The sequence below is a fragment of the Giraffa tippelskirchi genome, chromosome 11 (assembly GCF_054371585.1).
Source record: "Giraffa tippelskirchi isolate mGirTip1 chromosome 11, T2T-mGirTip1v1.2.pri, whole genome shotgun sequence".
Lineage (NCBI taxonomy): Eukaryota > Metazoa > Chordata > Mammalia > Artiodactyla > Giraffidae > Giraffa > Giraffa tippelskirchi.
This window is the reverse complement of record NC_137285.1, coordinates 129,110,169-129,127,873: the sequence shown is the minus strand read 5'-3', so window position 1 is coordinate 129,127,873 and position 17,705 is coordinate 129,110,169. Positions and strand designations below refer to the sequence as shown.

General features: G+C 40.4%; 1 long non-coding RNA gene across 1 annotated transcript in view; it reads right to left on the bottom strand.

The window, feature by feature from the left end:
* Positions 1–17,705, bottom strand: part of LOC145526977 (uncharacterized) — a 28,966-nt gene that overhangs the window by 10,575 nt on the left and 686 nt on the right. The window contains exon 2 of the long non-coding RNA XR_014069365.1: positions 14,343–14,453. This is a non-coding gene — a long non-coding RNA (uncharacterized LOC145526977). The remainder of the gene's footprint in view (positions 1–14,342; positions 14,454–17,705) is intronic.

The following is a 17,705-nucleotide window of genomic DNA, read 5'->3' as shown; positions in this document are numbered from 1 at the left end:
GGGGATTTTTGGCTCTCGAACCTGGAATGTTTTGCAGTTCCTTACAAGAATGTAAGCACAAGAATGCAAGCAATATGATCCTTTCTGGCACCATTTAAACTCTAAGTTCAGCTCAGATGTAACAACAAAGGAAAATATGCCACCAGCCTGGCTGATTTTGGTGAATATAAGATCACCCAAAGCTTAAAAAAAAAAAAACCCTTAAATGGACTGCTTTTCTTACTGCACTCTTAGGGAGTGTTGGCTAAAAGAACTTACCTATTGTATTAGGGAGCAGCAGAGAAGGGAAAAACAGAGCAAGGCAACCTAAAGTCAAAATCAACAACCTTTGTGAATCTGAGCCATGGACTCTGCCTGAAGGGGATGAGGGAGGAACAGAGTTTCCACCCTCTTCATGCAGAAATGAGAGTAATTGTTGAGAGAAAAAGGAAAATCTTTTCCTTTCCTCCCTCCTCAGAAAAGGCATGATTAAATAATAGCATAATGGGGCTACTCCAAACCCCCATATCCTAATTAGAAAACAATAATGGCATGCTTTTAAAAAGCATTTTATACACATCTCAGATCCCAAACAATAACAAAGTAGGGTGTTTCCAAACTTGAATCTACTGTGATTACACTCTGTAATTAACAATGAGTTTGTAACCAGCTCTGTTGGCTCTGCTCCAAGGCCAAGGATCAGAGTCCAGTGGATCATCATTTGTGGGTGTAGATCCCTAATCTAAAGGCACTGGAACTTCTCGGTGATGAGAAATGAATTCCAAAGGGCTGAAGAGACTGAAAGGACAAGAACAAGCCTTTTGAGACTGAAAACCAGCCAGACACCTGGGTTTCTATCTCAGTGCCAAAATGTCATCCTTCTGGTCTGCAGACATCTATGGGATAGACTCAAACTCAAACCCAGCACATGCAGCAAAGCCGAGAGTCAGCCCAGCCTTCAGCCCTCTGCTAGGCTGCTATTAGGCCTGAGGACATCTGTCCCAGCCAGGAAAGGAAGAGTGCCAAAAAGCTTGGATTCAGCCTGACGTCCTGAGTTTGCTGGGACTTGCAGCATCAGTGTCAACAGAGAGAGTTTTGATGCTGGATGGCAAATTCCTCTAGGCTTGGTTTTGAACAAGGCTGAACGGCAAGACCTTCTTAATGAAGGATTTGGATGATGGATTATGGTCCCGTGATAATCAAACTGTTTCAGTCATTCCCACACAGAGGGATCACATCACGACCCGTGGATGCAGGCCAGCCCTGGGCCAAATTAAAGACCAGGCCAGATCCGTCTCTGACATGCTCAAGGTTGGGGTCTCTACCCACTTCTCTCCTTTCCACACGTCCCACCTTCCCTGACTTCCCCCTACCCTCCACCTGTGCAAGGCCAACACTCTCCCTACTACCTCTGGCTCTTCAAGGTCCCTTTCAGTAAATCGGTTATCTGAAGAGAGGCCTTGCCTCACCGACAACAGTTATTGAGTTTCAATTAAGAGACAGACAAAATGTAAACATATAAGAAAGACAAATATGTGCAAAATTTGCTTTTGAGCCTTGATGAGTAGAGCCTTATAATGCATTCAGCAATACACACTGAGTCTTGACATCACTTTGCTGACAAAGGTTTGCTAGTCAAAGCTATGGTTTTTCCAGTAGTCATGTGTGGATGTGCGAGTTGGACCATTAAGAAGGCTGACTTCCAAAGAATTGATGCTTTCAAACTGTGGTGTTGGAGAAGATTCTTGAGAGTCCCTTGGACTGAAAGGAGATCAAACGAGTCAATCCTAAAGGAAATCAGTCCTGAATATTCATTGGAAGGACTGGTACTGAAGCTGAAACTCCAATACTTTGATGCAAAGAACTCCACCTGATGCAAAGAACTGACTCATTGGAAAAGACCCTGATGCTGGGAAAGATTGAAAGCAGGAGGGGAAGGGATGACAGAGGATGAGATGGTTGGATGGCATCACTGACTCAATGGACATGAGTTTGAGCGAGTTCTGGCAGTTGGTGATGGACAGCAAAGCCTGGCATGCTGCAGTCCATGGGCTGACAAAGAGTTGGACACCACTGAGTGACCGAACTGAACTGACTACCAACTGAACAACAACAACAAATGCGACCAGGACACAGTGCTGGGCATGGGGGAGGATAGAGAGATGAGGAATATTCATTTTCGACCACCAGAAATTCCTTGTACTCAGGAAAAGACTTAGCATAAAACAGGTAGAGCTGTGCCATGAGAAGAGCCATAAAGTCTTAGCCAGTTACTGGAAAAGCTTCTGATTGCTCTCCTTGCTTTTACTTTCATCCCCTATAATAAGAATAATGATAATAATTAATGTAATATAATATAAATCCATTCACCACTTAGGAGCCAGAGTTTTCTTGGTGAAACATAAATCAGATCATGCCACATCTAGCTTGAAACCTCCCAGAAGCTTCCCAGTGCACGTAAAACAGAACCCCAGCTTCTCCACCACATCTGACAAGGTGCTGGATGGCTGCCCGCACTCCCCCCCCCATCTTTCCATTGTACTCACTTCAGACGCATTGGCTGTTTTACTCTTTCTCAGACGTTCCTGCCTCAGGATTTTTGTTTTTCCAGTACCCTCTGATGGAAAATGGTTTTTGTCCAGATTTTTGCTTCATCATTCCAGACTCAGCTCAACTGCTCCTGACTCAGAGATGCACCCACTGATAAGCCCACCTAAGGAGCACCTCCCCAGTCATTCTATAGCTCTTCTCTTTTTTTTCATGACATATATCACTATTCCAAACTATCTTCTTCTCTTTTCTATTCATCTAATAGAAAACTCACACTTGACAAATCCAGAATTGAGCTACCAATCTGCCTTCTCCAAACATGCTCACCTTCAGGTTCCCTTCCCCTTGCTTCAAGACAGCTCTGTTCTTGCAGTTCTTCCAGTGCCTCAAATCCAAAACCCAGGAGGGACAGATAGATTGGGAGATTGGGATTGATATAAACATACTACTATATATAAAGTCCCTGGAGAAGGAAATGGCTACCCACTCCAATGTTCTTGCTTGGAGAATTCCATGGATAGAGGAGCCTAGTGGGCTACAGTCCATGAGTTCACAAAGAGTTGGACATGTAACTAATAAAGGACCTACTATACAGCACAAAGAACTGAGTACTCTGTAATGACCTATGTGGAAAAATAATCTAAAAAAAGAGTGGATATATGTATAACTGATTCAATTTGCTGTACACCTGAAACTAACACAACATTGTAAATCAACTATACCGCAATTTAAAAAAACAAACAAAAAAAGTCCAGGAGTCACTCTGGTCTCCTTACTTTCTGTAACATCCATCCGAAAATCCTTTTTGTTCTACCTTCAAAATATAACCACTTGTTATATTTCCTAAAGTATAATTTCCCCAGTGTCCTCCTCTTTTTCATGCATTTAGCCTCTTACCTGATCTATCTGCTTCCTCCTGGTTCCCACCTAGTCTATTTTTAACTCAGTAGCCAGAATGACCTTCTAGAAAAAAATCAAGTTATTTCCCTCCTTGAAACTTTCCAATGACTCTTCATCTTGCTCAATAAAAGTCAGTATTCAGCATCTATGGACAACCATGCTGTCCAATACAGTAGTCACCGTGGTTACTAAGCCCTTAAAATCTGGCTTGTCCAGGGGATAACAGTGGGGAAAAGGGATAAATGAGAAGTTTAGGATCAACATAGACACACTACGATATATAAGACAGGTAGACAACAAGGACCTACTGTATAACAAGGGGAACTATACTCGATATCTTGTAGTAACCTTTAATGGGAAAGAATCTGAAAAAGAATATATATGAATCACTTTGCAGTACACTTGAAACTTGTAAATTAATGATACTTCGATTAAAAAAACAAGTCCTTAAAAGAAGTGGCTCATCCAAATTGAGATGTGCTCTAAGTGTAGAATGCACACTGGATCTCAAAGTGTTAGTATGAAAATAGGAATGGAAAACATGTAATTAATAACTTAAGATTGATTACTTATTGATATATTAAAACATTGCCTATAATTTAGCTAAATAATGTTATTAAAATAGTCTAACCTGTTTCTTTTCATTTTTTTAAAAGAAGCAGCTAGAAAATTCCAAATTGTATCTAAAACTCATTTGTAGCTCACATTCTGTTTCTATCAGACAATGCTAATATAGCTTAGGACATAGTTATAAGCCTGGAGAAGATCATCTAGACAGTAAGAGTAGACAAAGAACAAAAGAAGTTTAAGGGTAGAATTCTAGGGGACCTGCAAAATTAAGAGCCCAGAGAAATAAAAAGGAACCATTAGGGCTTCCCTGATGGTGCAGTGGATAAGAGTTTGCCTGCTGCACACTATAACAAAGAGTAGCCCCTGCTCACCACAACTAGAGAAAGGCTAGCAAAGCAACAAAACCCAGTGCAGCTGAAAATAAAAAAATTAATTAAGTTTTTTTTTTTTTTTAATTTGCCTGCCAATGCAGGGGATATGGGTTCAATCCCTGCTCCAAGAAGATCCCATATGCTGAAGGGTGACTAAGCCATGCACCACAATTACTGAGCCCATGATCAATAGCTTGAATGCGACAACTACAGAGCCCATGAGCTGCAACTACTGAAGCTCATGTTCCTAGAGCCTGTGCTCCACAACAAGAGAAGCCACTACAATGAGAAGTCCATGCACTGCAACTACAGAGTAGACCCCACTCTCAGCAACTAGAGAAAGCCTGGATGCAGAGACAAATGCCCCTTGCATTGCCTAGAGCCTGTGCTCCACAACAAGAGAAGCCACTACAATGAGAAGTCCATGCACTGCAACTACAGAGTAGACCCCACTCTCAGCAACTAGAGAAAGCCTGGATGCAGAGACAAATGCCCCTTGCATTGATAAATAAATGAATCTTTTTGTTTTTTAAAAAAGGGGAACCATTAAAGATGACTGAAAGGTGTCCAATGAGGTCAGAGAAGACTCCAGAGGTGATATCCCAGAAATCAAATGAAGAAAACATTCCAAAAAAGGGAATGGTCAATTGTTTCAAGTGAGATGAGGGCTGAGCATTGATAATTAGCTTGGACAACATGAAAACTGCTGAAGATATTGACCCGGGCTGTTTTGGTAGAATAGCGTAGGGGTGTGTGTGTGTGTGTGTGTGTGTGTGTGCGTGTGTGTGTGTGCGCGTGCGCACCTGCCTGAATGCTTAGTTATATCCAACTCTTTGCAACCCCATGGACTGTAGCCCACCAGGCTCTTCTGTCCATGGGATTGCGGATAAGAGAAATGGGCAGGTGACTGGAGGGAAACGTTGAGTCAAAGGAGAACATGTTAATATGAAAAGTATAACATGTGTATATGCTGATGGAAATGCACTGATAAAGAAGAATAGAGAGCATTTCCAAAATTTCTGGAGAAAAATTACCGAAGTAGTCTCCTTGAGTAGATATGGGGTTCTGAGACTAGTGGATAAGGGGAGGGGCATGCTCAGAGTAACTGAGTGGCAGATGGAACACGCGCATAGATGCTAGTAGGTTGGTAGAAGTGGTGGAAGCAGCACATGGAAAATCACTTCTGATTGCTTCCATTTTGTCAGTGAAAAAAGAATCAAGGTCGTTAGATGAGAATGATGAAGAAAGAAAGTGTTGAGAGTTTGAAGGGAGGGAAGGTTTGAAATCTTGTTTGTGAAGTAAAAGTGAATAGACTGGGGAAATGAGTTAGAATTGCTGGGCCCACTTGAGTTTACTGATTCATGAATTTAAAGCAAGACCAAGCAGCAACACTGGGTGTTTTTCTCTAGCCAAGTTCAGCAGCCAGGAAACAAGTGCAGAGTGGGAAGAGAGTTGTAGATAACCAGGATTGGAGTTTTGCCAAAGAAGGACAAAGAAGTAAGAGAAGTGCCCAGGAGCTGGTGTGTAATATAAGTGATTATTAGGATAAACTATAAAATCTAGGAGGGATGAGGAGGTAAGCTAGGATATGTGGGATGTGGACAGCGAGTAGGACAATGAATTATCTGGTCAAAGTATTTTCAAGTCAGAGTGGGAGGGACAGAAAACTGAAAGGATATGAGGTGGGGGTCCTAGAGTGGGATGCTTGGGAGTAAAATATGGGAGATAGCAGTTACTGCTAAGAACAAGGTCTAGGGGAGGGGATGAGTGGTCCATTTTGGGGGAAAGGGGGCGGAATGAGTGATTCAGGTTGAGAGAGAAGGTCATTAGAGGAGAAGAGGTCATGGGAGTCAGAGGCCAGAGTATCAAAATGATCATTTACTTGGATCTAAGAATTATGATAGGCTTATTATTGGAATAAGTGAGGGTGAGCTCAGAGCTGAAATCTGTAAGGAATGTGGGGAGTGTCCTCAAGTCAGCAGATGACGGCAATAATAAGGGGTACCTAGTAATGATGTCACAAACTTCACACCAGTTATTTAAGGGAGAAGAGAATTTGATCTGGTAGAAGCAATGACAACCCAAGAGACATTTCCCCTACCTCTAGGTCCAGAATTCCACTCCAAATTCATATTCCAAATATAGGTTGTTGATACCACAAGAGTTATATTCTAATCCAAAAGGAGGGAATATGACTAGAGGCTTCACACTTAACTCAATGGAAATACTTATTATGTGTTGAGACCAGAGACCCCGAATGCCACCAGTGTGGGGAAAGATGTTTTAGGAAAGGGTCTTCAAAAACCATACCTGGGCACTGTCCCATATGTACAGCAGCTATTCCTATAGAGAACCTTCTTCACATCATCAACAACAAAAATACATAAAAATCAGCCCATGGATAAATGTTTACTAATGATTAGAAAAAAAAAATTGGGATATTCAGCCCAAGCTCATTGAGAACTATCAAGATGACTCAGTGGCTTAGATTTGTAGAAATGCTCTTAATGATTTTTACAATCGTTTCCTTAATAATGGGATCTTAATAAGCAGGTCGATGTTAAATTAATAACACGAAAGCTTTCTAAAAAGCATATTGAAACATGATTTTAGTCCATTCACTGAGGCTTGACACCATACTATGGGTTTTTTTCCTCCTGATAGAATATCATCCATTGGAAGGAAATATTTAAGCTGGGAGATGAAGTTCAAAACAGAAAATAAGAAGGGAAAGTATCATTTTAACAACAGCCATGTAAAAGCAAGCTAGATCCAGAGCTACCGTCTTTCCGCCACTCACCAGCCTCACCTACATTTCATACAATGAATGATCACTGAGCTTGGATAACATGTCAGATACTTTGTGACCTTCTGGAGAGTCAAAGAAGAATGAAATACCATTCCTATCCTCCTAGTGAATCTAAGCATTCACTATCTGATTGGAGAAAACAAATATGTTAGTAAATACAATACAATATTGGTAATGTAAAAGTCCAGTACAGGGAATAGACCTTTACAAGTGGGCTTCAAATGGTGATCAGAGAAGAAAAGCAAGTAATGGAGAAAGAAGGGCACGGGAACACGAGCAGATGTGAGCAGCAAGACCATAGACATGAAAGGAAGTAGTGGGCGATGAAATTGCTTATTACAGAAGCATCCAAATCCTTTGCCCCATTTCTAGCCACTGGGATCCCATTCTCACCATCCTGCTCTTTCAACCCCCCAATAGTCGTCTTCCACAGGAAATCCAAAGGTAACAAGCATGTTGTGATTTTTGTAAATATTACTGTAGCTTCAGAGGCTGCGGGGAAGGATTTCAGAGTAAAAAATTCAGCAGTGTCTTTCTCCCCTACCTTTTTGTCTCTTCTCATCTCACTGTCCATCCTATATCACCTCATACCACCTCACCCTGGTCCAATTATGTGGAATTTCTCCATTCTTCTTGCAGTGTTGGTGCTTTCTAAAAATTGGAGCTTAACAGACAATGCTCAAACAAAGGTGACTCAAAGGAATTTTCTTACTATCTGCTATGAGAATCTAGCTTTCTTCCTCTGTTTATATTTCTAAAATATAGTTTTAATTGTAGTTGTTCAGCTTTTAAGATCTTCTGATGGCTCACTCTAGCTCAAAGGATAAACCTAAGCATTCAGGAGCCCCCACAATCCACTTCAGCCTAAATCTGAGTGAGGAGCGGCCATGTGGCTTGCAAGATCTTAGTTCCCCGACCAGGGATCAAACCTGTGCCCCCTGCAGTGGAAGTGTGGAGTCTTATCCACTGGACCACCAGGGAGGTCCCCACCTCAGCACAAATGTTAGCCCTTATTTTCTTCCACATCCACCTAACCCCAGGTGCGTATCCATACTCCCATTGAAGCCCTCCTCATTTCCTAAACAGGGCGTATGTTTTTTTCCCTGCCTGGCTCTGCTCACATAGCCCTCTTTCATTCCCATTCCCCATTTACCCACTTGTCAACACTCTATCATTCCTCAACAAATGTTTCCTTCTTGCTAAAGCTGAGTTTCTCGGTCTCACACCATTCACATTTTGTGCTGAATAATTCTTTATTGAGGGGGCTGTCCTGCACATTGTAAGATGCTAAAGCAGCATCTCCGGCCTCTACCCACTAGATGCCAGTACCAATCTTCACCCCCATCCCACCATCTGCAGTCGTGACAATTAAAAATATCTCCAGACGCTGTCAAATGTTCTCTGGGCTCCAAAATAGCCTCTGTTTGAGAACCCCTGCTCTTTGAATTTTTTTTTTTTTTTTTGGTTACCCTTGATGAGAAATCACTTTATCCCACTCTTTACTATACAACATTACTCTATTAAAACCTGTGCAACTAAAGCAATAAGAACAGAAGTGATAATATTTAGGGAACTTTCCTGGTGGTCTTTTCATACTGTCCATAGGGTTTTTAAGGCAAGAATGCTGAAGTGTTTGCCATTCCCTTCTCCAGGAATTGATGCCTTTGAGTAGGAGAAGACTCTTGAAAGTCTCTTGGACTGCAAAGAGATCAAACCAGTCATTCCTAAAGGAAATCAATCCTGAATATTCATTGGAGGGGCTGATGCTGAAGCTGAAGCTCCAATACTTTGATCACCTGATGTGAAGGGCCAACTCCAAGACGCTGATGCTTGGAAAGATTGAAGGCAAGAGGAAAAGGGGATGACAGAGGACGAGATGAAAGGATGGCATCACTGACTCAATGGACATGAGTTTGAGCAAGCTCCGGGAGTTGGTGAAGGACAGGGAAGCCTGGCATGCTGCAGTCCATGGGGTCACAAAGAGTCGGACATGACTGAGTGACTGCATAACAGCAATAGCCTGATGGTCTGGTGCCTAAGACTCTGCACTCCTAATGCAAGGGGCTTGGTTTAATCCCTGATCAGGAAACTAGGTCCCATATATCACAACTAAATATCCTGAGTGCCACAACTAAAACCTGGCACAGCCAAATTAAGAAGAAAAAAAAAAAATGAACTGAGAGGAAGCATTATAAAAAATTAAAAACATTTAGCACCATCTGTCTTTTGCTTCTGGGGTTGATCTGATGTCTATGCTGATATCCCCTTTTATTGGGTTTTGTGACCTCTGTGAAAGCAGGATGCATCTTCCTAGTATCTCTAGGACTCAGTATAATGCTTTACTATAGTGCATTGTTGTTGTTCAGTCACTAAGTCGTGTCCAACTCTTTGCAACTGCATAGACTGCAGCATGCCAGGCTTTTCTGTCCTTCACTATTTCCCAGAGTTTGCTCAAACTCATGTCCATTGAGTCAGTGATGCCATCCAAACATCTCATCCTCTGTTGCCCGCTTCTCCTCCTGCCCTCAATTTTTCCCAGCATCAGGGTCTTTTCCAATGAGTCAGCTCTTTGCATCAGGTGGCCAAAGCATTAGAGCTTCAGCTTCAGTACCAGTCCTTCCAATGAATATTCAGGACTGATTTCCTTTAGGATTGACTGGTTTGATCTCCTTGCTATCCAAAGGACACTCAAGAGTCTTCCCCAGCACTCCAATTTGGAAGCATTAATTCTTTGACTCTCAGCCTTCTTTATGGTCCAACTGTCACATGCGTACATGACTACTGGAAAAACCATAGCTTTGACTATACAGACCTTTGTTGGCAAAGTAATACCTCTGCTTTTTAATGTGCTATCTAGGCTTGTCATAGCTTTTCTTCCAAAGAGCAAGCATTTTTAATCTCTTGACTGCAGTCACCATCTGCAGTGATTTTGGAGCCCAAGAAAATAGAATCTGTCACTGTTTCCACTTTTTCCCCTTCTATTTGCCATGAAGTGATGGGACTGGATGCCATGATCTTAATTTTTTTCAATACTGAGTTTTAAGCCAGCTTTCCCACCCTCCTCTTTCACCTTCATCAAGAGGCTGTTTAGTGGTAATCGGGACATATTTGCAGACTTGATGTGATAAAGGCTGTAGTCCCTAACTAGCCATTTGATGGACACATCAGTTGAAAGACTGAGAAGCTAATGATTCTAATGCTGTTTTGCAAAGTTCTGTCCATACCTGACAAGTTATAAGAAGTTTTACAAACAATGGATTCTGGAGAGTTTGGGGGTTTTTTTGTTTGTTCGTTTGTTTTTAAGTCTTCACATTTTGGAATGGTTTGTGATTGAATCAATGTTAATTTTCAGACTCAATTTTTGCTAACATAGTAATGTGGTTCATTTCAATGAAAATTTTAGTTTAAGTCAGTTTGCTGACTAAATGATTTTTTCAAAGCTTAAATGTAAATATAAAGTAGTGGGCCAAATCGTAAAACATAGTGTTTCAGTAAATGCTGGTAGAAAGCATTTCTGGATTGTTTCATTTGTGTAGATTTCGTTGTCCAAATTGCTTGAGAGTTCCTTGAGGGTAGGAGGACATCTGGACTTTTTTCTCATAGCACTTGCTGAGTGCTATTCAAATTCTTTTCAATTAATTGAATTAATTAATTGAATTATAAATTTTCTAGTGGGAAAAAATAAATCTATCAACCTAGAATACTCCAGGAACCAAGTTTAAAGTTAAGTTTTGAAAGTTGTGGTATGGTTTGGCAAATTTTCCAGCCCAGAGGTGCCCAACCTCTGGATCTAATGCCTGATAATTAGAGTTGGAGCTAATGTAATAATAATATAGACTGCACAATAAATGTAATGCCCTTGAATCATCTCAAAACCACCCCCTACCCCTCAGTCTGTGGAAAAATCGTCTTCCACAAAACTGGTCCTGGTGCCAAAACGGTTGGGGACCTTTGTTCTAGAGGCCTATCCCAGCATTCTTTTTCCTCTTTTTTTCCCAAGGGGACAGAGTAGAGATTTTTAACTGGGCCCTTTGTCATTCAAAATAAAATACTTGCCCCAAATTACTTATTTCTGGATTTCTTTTACTTATGTTAAATGCACAGCTATTTTGAAGTTTTGTGTTTATATGCAGCTGCACCTATATTAACTAATACGTATTCAATCGTAATTCAACAATATTTTTGAATAACTACTATGCATTAGTTCAGTTGTTCTCAGGAAAGAGAACACATTACAAAAACCACCAAATACAAATGTTTCTTTCGTACTTGAGACTTTCTGAATCAAAATTTATGTGATAGGCCTCTGGCATTGAAAAAAATATATATATATATATACACATGTACATACTCATCCACACAGTTATACATATCATAAATTAGCTAAATTAGGTGGCATGAATAAAGATATTATTTATATATAGTATATAGTAAGTAAATATGTATTTGAATAGTTGTTCATAGTATTCTCTTTACTCTTTTATCAGGTTGATGGTAATGTTCCCTCTTTTATTCTTGATTTTAGTAATTTAAATCTTCTCTCATTTTCTCCTGATCAGTCTACCTAAAGGTCTGTCAACATTCTTGATCTTTGCAAGGAGCCAAATTTTCATTTATTTTTTTCATATATATATATGTATATATATATACACACATATGTATATGTGAACACATGTGTGTGTATATATGTATATTTTTAATTCTCTAATATTTATTTTTCTTTCCTTCTACTTATTTTGGATTTAGTTTGCTCTTCTTTTTTAAACCTCTTAAGAGAAAAGTTTAGGTTTTTGATTTTAGGTCTTTCTTCATTTTTAACATACGCTTTTATAGCTATAAATTTCCCTCTAAGTACTGCTTTAGCTACACAACAGATGTACTTTTTTAAAGCCCTGCAGATAATTCTGATGTGCAAACTTGGTATTTCTTTGCCAACATTAATTTTTGTTTTTCCATCTCCCAGCAGGGTTGCTGACTCTTTGCATCCAGAAAGCTTTTCTTATAAAGCAAAATGTCTTGGTTTTGGTTTGGTTTTGAGTTTGCTTGCAGCTCAAAGATTTGTTTTCAGAGACAGATCAAAAAAGTAAGGGCATGTTTGCTTTCACTGATCTTTTCTGTGAAGTGAAGAGTTAGGTTATATAGGACCTTCTTACAAAGCCCTTTTAGTTGGAATTTTCCTTCCCAGCTTGTATTTCTAGAATTTATTCTTGGCAGCCCTGACACAATGTTTATGTCTTTTAAGCAGAGGTCAGCTAGTAGTGAGAGCTTCCTGTGCTACCATAAATCCTCTCCCCTGGCCTCTGTACTTTGTTATTTGCCTTTCTTTGTCCATAATTTGGCAGCATTATCACCCAGTCCACGTGACAAGTGACATCATTGCTATAATGAGAATTCCAAGCAGCACCACTGGATCCAAGCCCATCTGTGTGCTTGCTCCCACACTTGAGAAAACAAATTCCAAATTCATTCAGCATGCCGGTGCCATTTAGTCACTGTGACATATCCCAAATTCTGGACTCTATGCAAAAACCGATCTGTGCCCACAAAATTAATCATGGAACACATTTTATGACGTTTGACAACAACTTAAAAGGTTCTTATCTTTGGCAGGTGGCTCTGCCAATCTGCAAGTATGTGCACGACAAATTCTGAACAATATATTGTGTGCCTGAAAATACATCGTGCAGGATGCATACCCTGGAGAGAGCCAGAGAGAGTCCAAACAATTCTGAAGTCTGTCTCAGTGACACATAAGCCAGACTGCTGTCTTGTGAAGGAAGGATGATGGCCTTAGGTACACATAGAACGCCAAAGAAAAGGCAACAGCTCATGTGCCAGTAAATGCTGAGAACATTGGCACAATTGCCTGTGTTGGCAGGACCAAGAGTGAGATGGCTAATTTAAGCGACAAGATCCTGGCAAACAGATTTATTTAGGGCAAGGGTGCGTCAGGAAGATGCCAGAAAAATGCATCAATCTGTGCCTTTACATGTACTGTAGAGTGATGATGAAACAATTGACATTAAAAAAAGTAAACCCTTACACTTTAATCTGCAACTCATTCTAATAACAAGTAGGGTTTACCTTAGATTTCTGGCACTCTGAGATGGGGTTTTGTGTTCTGAGCTAAGATCTGTGACCAAGAAAAATTCCCTTCTAAAGGTATTCTTGAAGAGATTTCCTCATATTGTGGTGTTTAATTGATTAGACCAAGTGTTTTCATATATTGTTTATCTAAAATGAAAGTTATTTCACACATGACACTTCACATTCACTTCAAATAAAGAAAGCCATTTGCCTAAAATTTTACTTTTCTGAAGTGTGTATTATAGAAACTCAGTTGGAAAAAGAAAGAAAACTGAGACTTTAATTGTACCTATAGAAGCCTGAATAGGTCCCTTTATGTAAGAGTAATGTTTTACTCTGTAATAAGATGTAACTCTTTTAAATATGTATTCTATACAGTAGTGCCTATTTGTATACAATTCAACAGGCAATGAAATAGTAAAACCTTCCACTGGGAGTGTATGACTTCCTCATACTACTTTCTACTTTCCTAGGTTCCCCAGATAGCCTTCTATCCCCAATGTTCCCACCCACTTCAGTTTTCTCTTAATTGATGCTGTCTTAGTACATTCCTCTTGCAGTGTCTTAAGAAAGTTTTTATACCTACAGCCTACTTAGGACTTTTATTTCTTATACAAACATGGTATTTGCATAATTTAGCTATCACTGGGATTTGTCTAGACTCAGACTTCCAATTCTAATTTCAGTGTTCCTCTTCATCTATGAGACAGGAAGTAATGTGAGCAAGCAACAGGTGATGAAGAGTGCTTCCACAGGAAGAGTAATTCTTGATTAGGAAGCTGGCTGATTTAATAATCTAGAAGAACCATAAAAACAAAAACAGCTCTGCCTCCTTCGAGATGCAGAACAGTGATCAGTCTTCTCTTCGGTAAAGTGAAGGAGTTGGAACTCTCTAGACCTCTCCTAACTAAATCTCAAAGATATATGAATTAGGGAAGGATATTTTAGGAGAACTTGCCTCACATATTAACTGATTCTTTCATTTACTTTGTGTGTTGAACATAAATGTGTTATTAATTAATTTGAATCACCATTTCTCCAGTCAGAAGTAGCTCCTAATACTTTTTCTTCCTTACCTGTGCTTCAAATAATTAGCAATCTGTAGTGTTCTGAGTCCCAATTCTTTCAAATGTGACTTTTTATTCTTTTCATTCTCTCTGAAAACTTTGAGGATCTTCTACTTATCCCTGGAATTCAGAAATTTTATGATGATTATATGTATTAAGAAATTACCAAGGGTAGGGAAACATTCGAAAGAAACAAAGTAAACAATCCACAATTACAGTTCATGAGACTAGTTCCTATTCCTGCTAATCAGTGTGTGTGTATCTGTACGTGTGCATGTGTGCGTGTGTGTGTGTGTGCGTGCTCCATCATGCCCAACTCTTTGCGACCCCACAGACTGTAGCCTGCCAGGCTCCTCTGTCCATGGGATTTTCCAGGCAAGGATACTGGAGCAGGTTGCCGTTTCCTTCTGTAGAGGATCTTCCATACCCAGGGTCTGAACCTGCGTCTCTTGCATCTCCTGCATTGGCAGGCAGATTGTTTACCACTAGTGCCACCTGGAAAACCCCTGCCAATCAGAGTTCAGTTCAGTTCAGTCACTCAGTCGTGTCCGACTCTTTGTGACCCCATGAACTGCAGCATGCCAGGCCTCCCTGTCCATCACCAACTCCCTGAGTCCACCCAAACCCATGTCCATTGGGTTGGTGATGCCATCCAGCCATCTCATCCTCTGTCGTCCCCTTCTCCTCCTGCCCTCAATCTTTCCCAGCATTAAGGTCTTTTCCAATGAGTCAGCTCTTTGCATCAGGTGGCCAAAGTATTGGAGTTTCAGCTTCAACATCAGTCCTTCCAATGAACACCCAGGACTGATCTCCTTTAGGATGGACTGGTTGGATCTCCTTGCAGTCCAAGGGACTCTTAAGAGTCTTCTCCAACACCACAGTTCAAAAGCATCAATTCTTCGGCACTCAGCTTTCTTTATAGTCCAACTCTCACATCCATACATGACCACTGGAAAAACCATAGCCTTGACTAGACGGACCTTTGTTGGCAAAGTAACGTCTCTGCTTTTTAATATGCTATCTAGGTTGCTCATAACTTTCCTTTCAAGGAGTAAGCGTCTTGCTTGTGCTCAAGCTGTCTTTTGTCTTGTGCTTTAGGTTCAGTGAGGTAGGCCAATCAGAGTAGAACCTCACAATTCACGTGGCATGAGGTAAAGAACTTAGAACGGTATTTATTTCCTCAGAGGTGGAACACAATTAGCCCTTCACAGAAGACTAAACTGGTTCCATTTAACAAAGCTTAAAATTAAGCCTCAAAAAGAAAATTATTTTTAAGTGCCCCATTTACATTTCAAAACAAATCTCAAAAAATATTTATAAATATAAAAATATCTAGCTCCCCCAAAGTAAATTTCACCATGTTTAGCCTTACTTATTTAGTGAGTTACCAATCATGCAAGAAGCAAGAAACTATGGGCTTCCTAGGTTTGCCTAGTGGAAAAAGAACCTGGCTGCCAATGCAGGAGATGCAAGAGATGAGGGTTCAATCCCTGGATCAGGAAGATCCCCTGGAAGAGGGCATGGCAACTGACTCCAGTATTCTTGTCTAGAGAATCTCATGGAGAGAAGGCTATGGTCCACAGGGACACAAAGAGTTGGACACAACTGAAGCAACTTAGTATGCATGCATAAGCCATAAGTAAGAGAAAAATCAATAGAATAGCACAGATGACACACTTAGTAGACAAAGACATTAAAATTGTCATTATAATTTTACTCTATATGTTCAAGAAGCTAGAGGAAATATTGAGCATGTTAAGTGAGTACAGGGAAAATGCAAACACACACACACACACCCCTAAATCAAACTGCTGAAGATAAAAAAGACAATATCTGAGATGAAATAGGATCTAGATGGGATTAAGAGAATATTTTATGTTGAAAAAAGGAAACAGAAACCCTGAAAAGCTAAAATGAACAGAGTATTAGTGAGCTGTAATATACATGTAAATAGAGTTATCAAAGGAGAGGAGCTGGAGGATGGAAGAAAAGAAAATCTTTGAATGTCTGCGTTTCTTTCTCCACATGGCATTCTTAGTGCCTAGCAAGGTGTCTGGTAGACATTAAGCATTGAATAAACATTTGTTGAACATTTGTAACAACAACGAGTAAGAAATAAATACATAAATGCTTTTGCCGGATATGAGGGCCATTAGGGACCAATAAGAAGAGGATGGAAAAAGGGAAGCTTAGTAGAAGTAACATGTCTTCATAGCCCTGGACGATGGGTTCAGTCTGAGGATGTATATAGCCTAGAGAACCAGAGGAGATGCGGAAGAGCAATCCATTTAAGAAAACACAAATGAAGATTTGGAAACAAGAAGAAACATGGTTTTGAATATTCCTCCTCTACTGCAGTGTCTACTCCATTTGAGGGATAATGAGAAATTAGGTTAGACAGATGAGTTAAGACTTATAGTACTCAAAGCTTTGGGCTTCCCAAGCAGTGCAGTAGTAAAGAATCTGCACGCCAACACAGGAGACACAAGAGACATGGGTTTGATTACTGGGTCCCAAGGATCCCCTGCAGTAGGAAATGGCAACTTGTCCCAGTATTCTTGCCTGGAAAATTCCGTGGACAGAGAAGCCTGGCAGGCTACAGTCCATGGGCTCGAAAAGAGTTGGACACGAATGAGCACACACACAACTTTAGAAACAGGAAACAAAGGTAGAAGCCACTGAAAATTTTCAAGCGGAAAACAAAAAGTGTGATGGTGGCATTCATGATGGACTAGAAGAAAATATTATGTTGAATGGAAACAGTGGATGGGGGAAACTAGGAAGTTGTTAAAACAATCCTGTCATGAACTGTTGAAAAGCTGTTTGTGAAAGCACCCAACTGATTATCAGCATAGACTAGCACTCGAATAAATGTTAGTGGAATCTAAATACTGGGCAAACTAATATTTCACTTAAGGACTAAAGCTTTCTTGGTTCAAGAAAATTTCAAAAGTGGCCCTAAGAATCTATAATGTATTAAGAATACTCAGTTCAGTTCAGTCGCTCAGTCGTGTCCGACTCTTTGCAACCCCATGAATCACAGCACACCAGGCCTCCCTGTCCATCACCAACTCCCGGAGTCTACCCAAACCCATGTCCATCGAGTTGGTGATGCCATCCAGCCATCTCATCCTCTGTCGTCCCCTTCTCCTCCTGCCCCCAATCCTTCCCAGCATTAAGGTGTTTTCCAATGAGTCAACTATTCGCATGAGGTGGCCAAAGTATTGGAGTTTCAGCTTCAACATCAGTCCTTCCAATGAACACCCAGGACTAATCTCCTTTAGGATGGATTGGTTGGATCTCCTTGCAGTCCAAAGGACTCTTCAAGAGTCTTCTCCAACACCACAGTTCAAAAGCATCAATTCTTCGGTG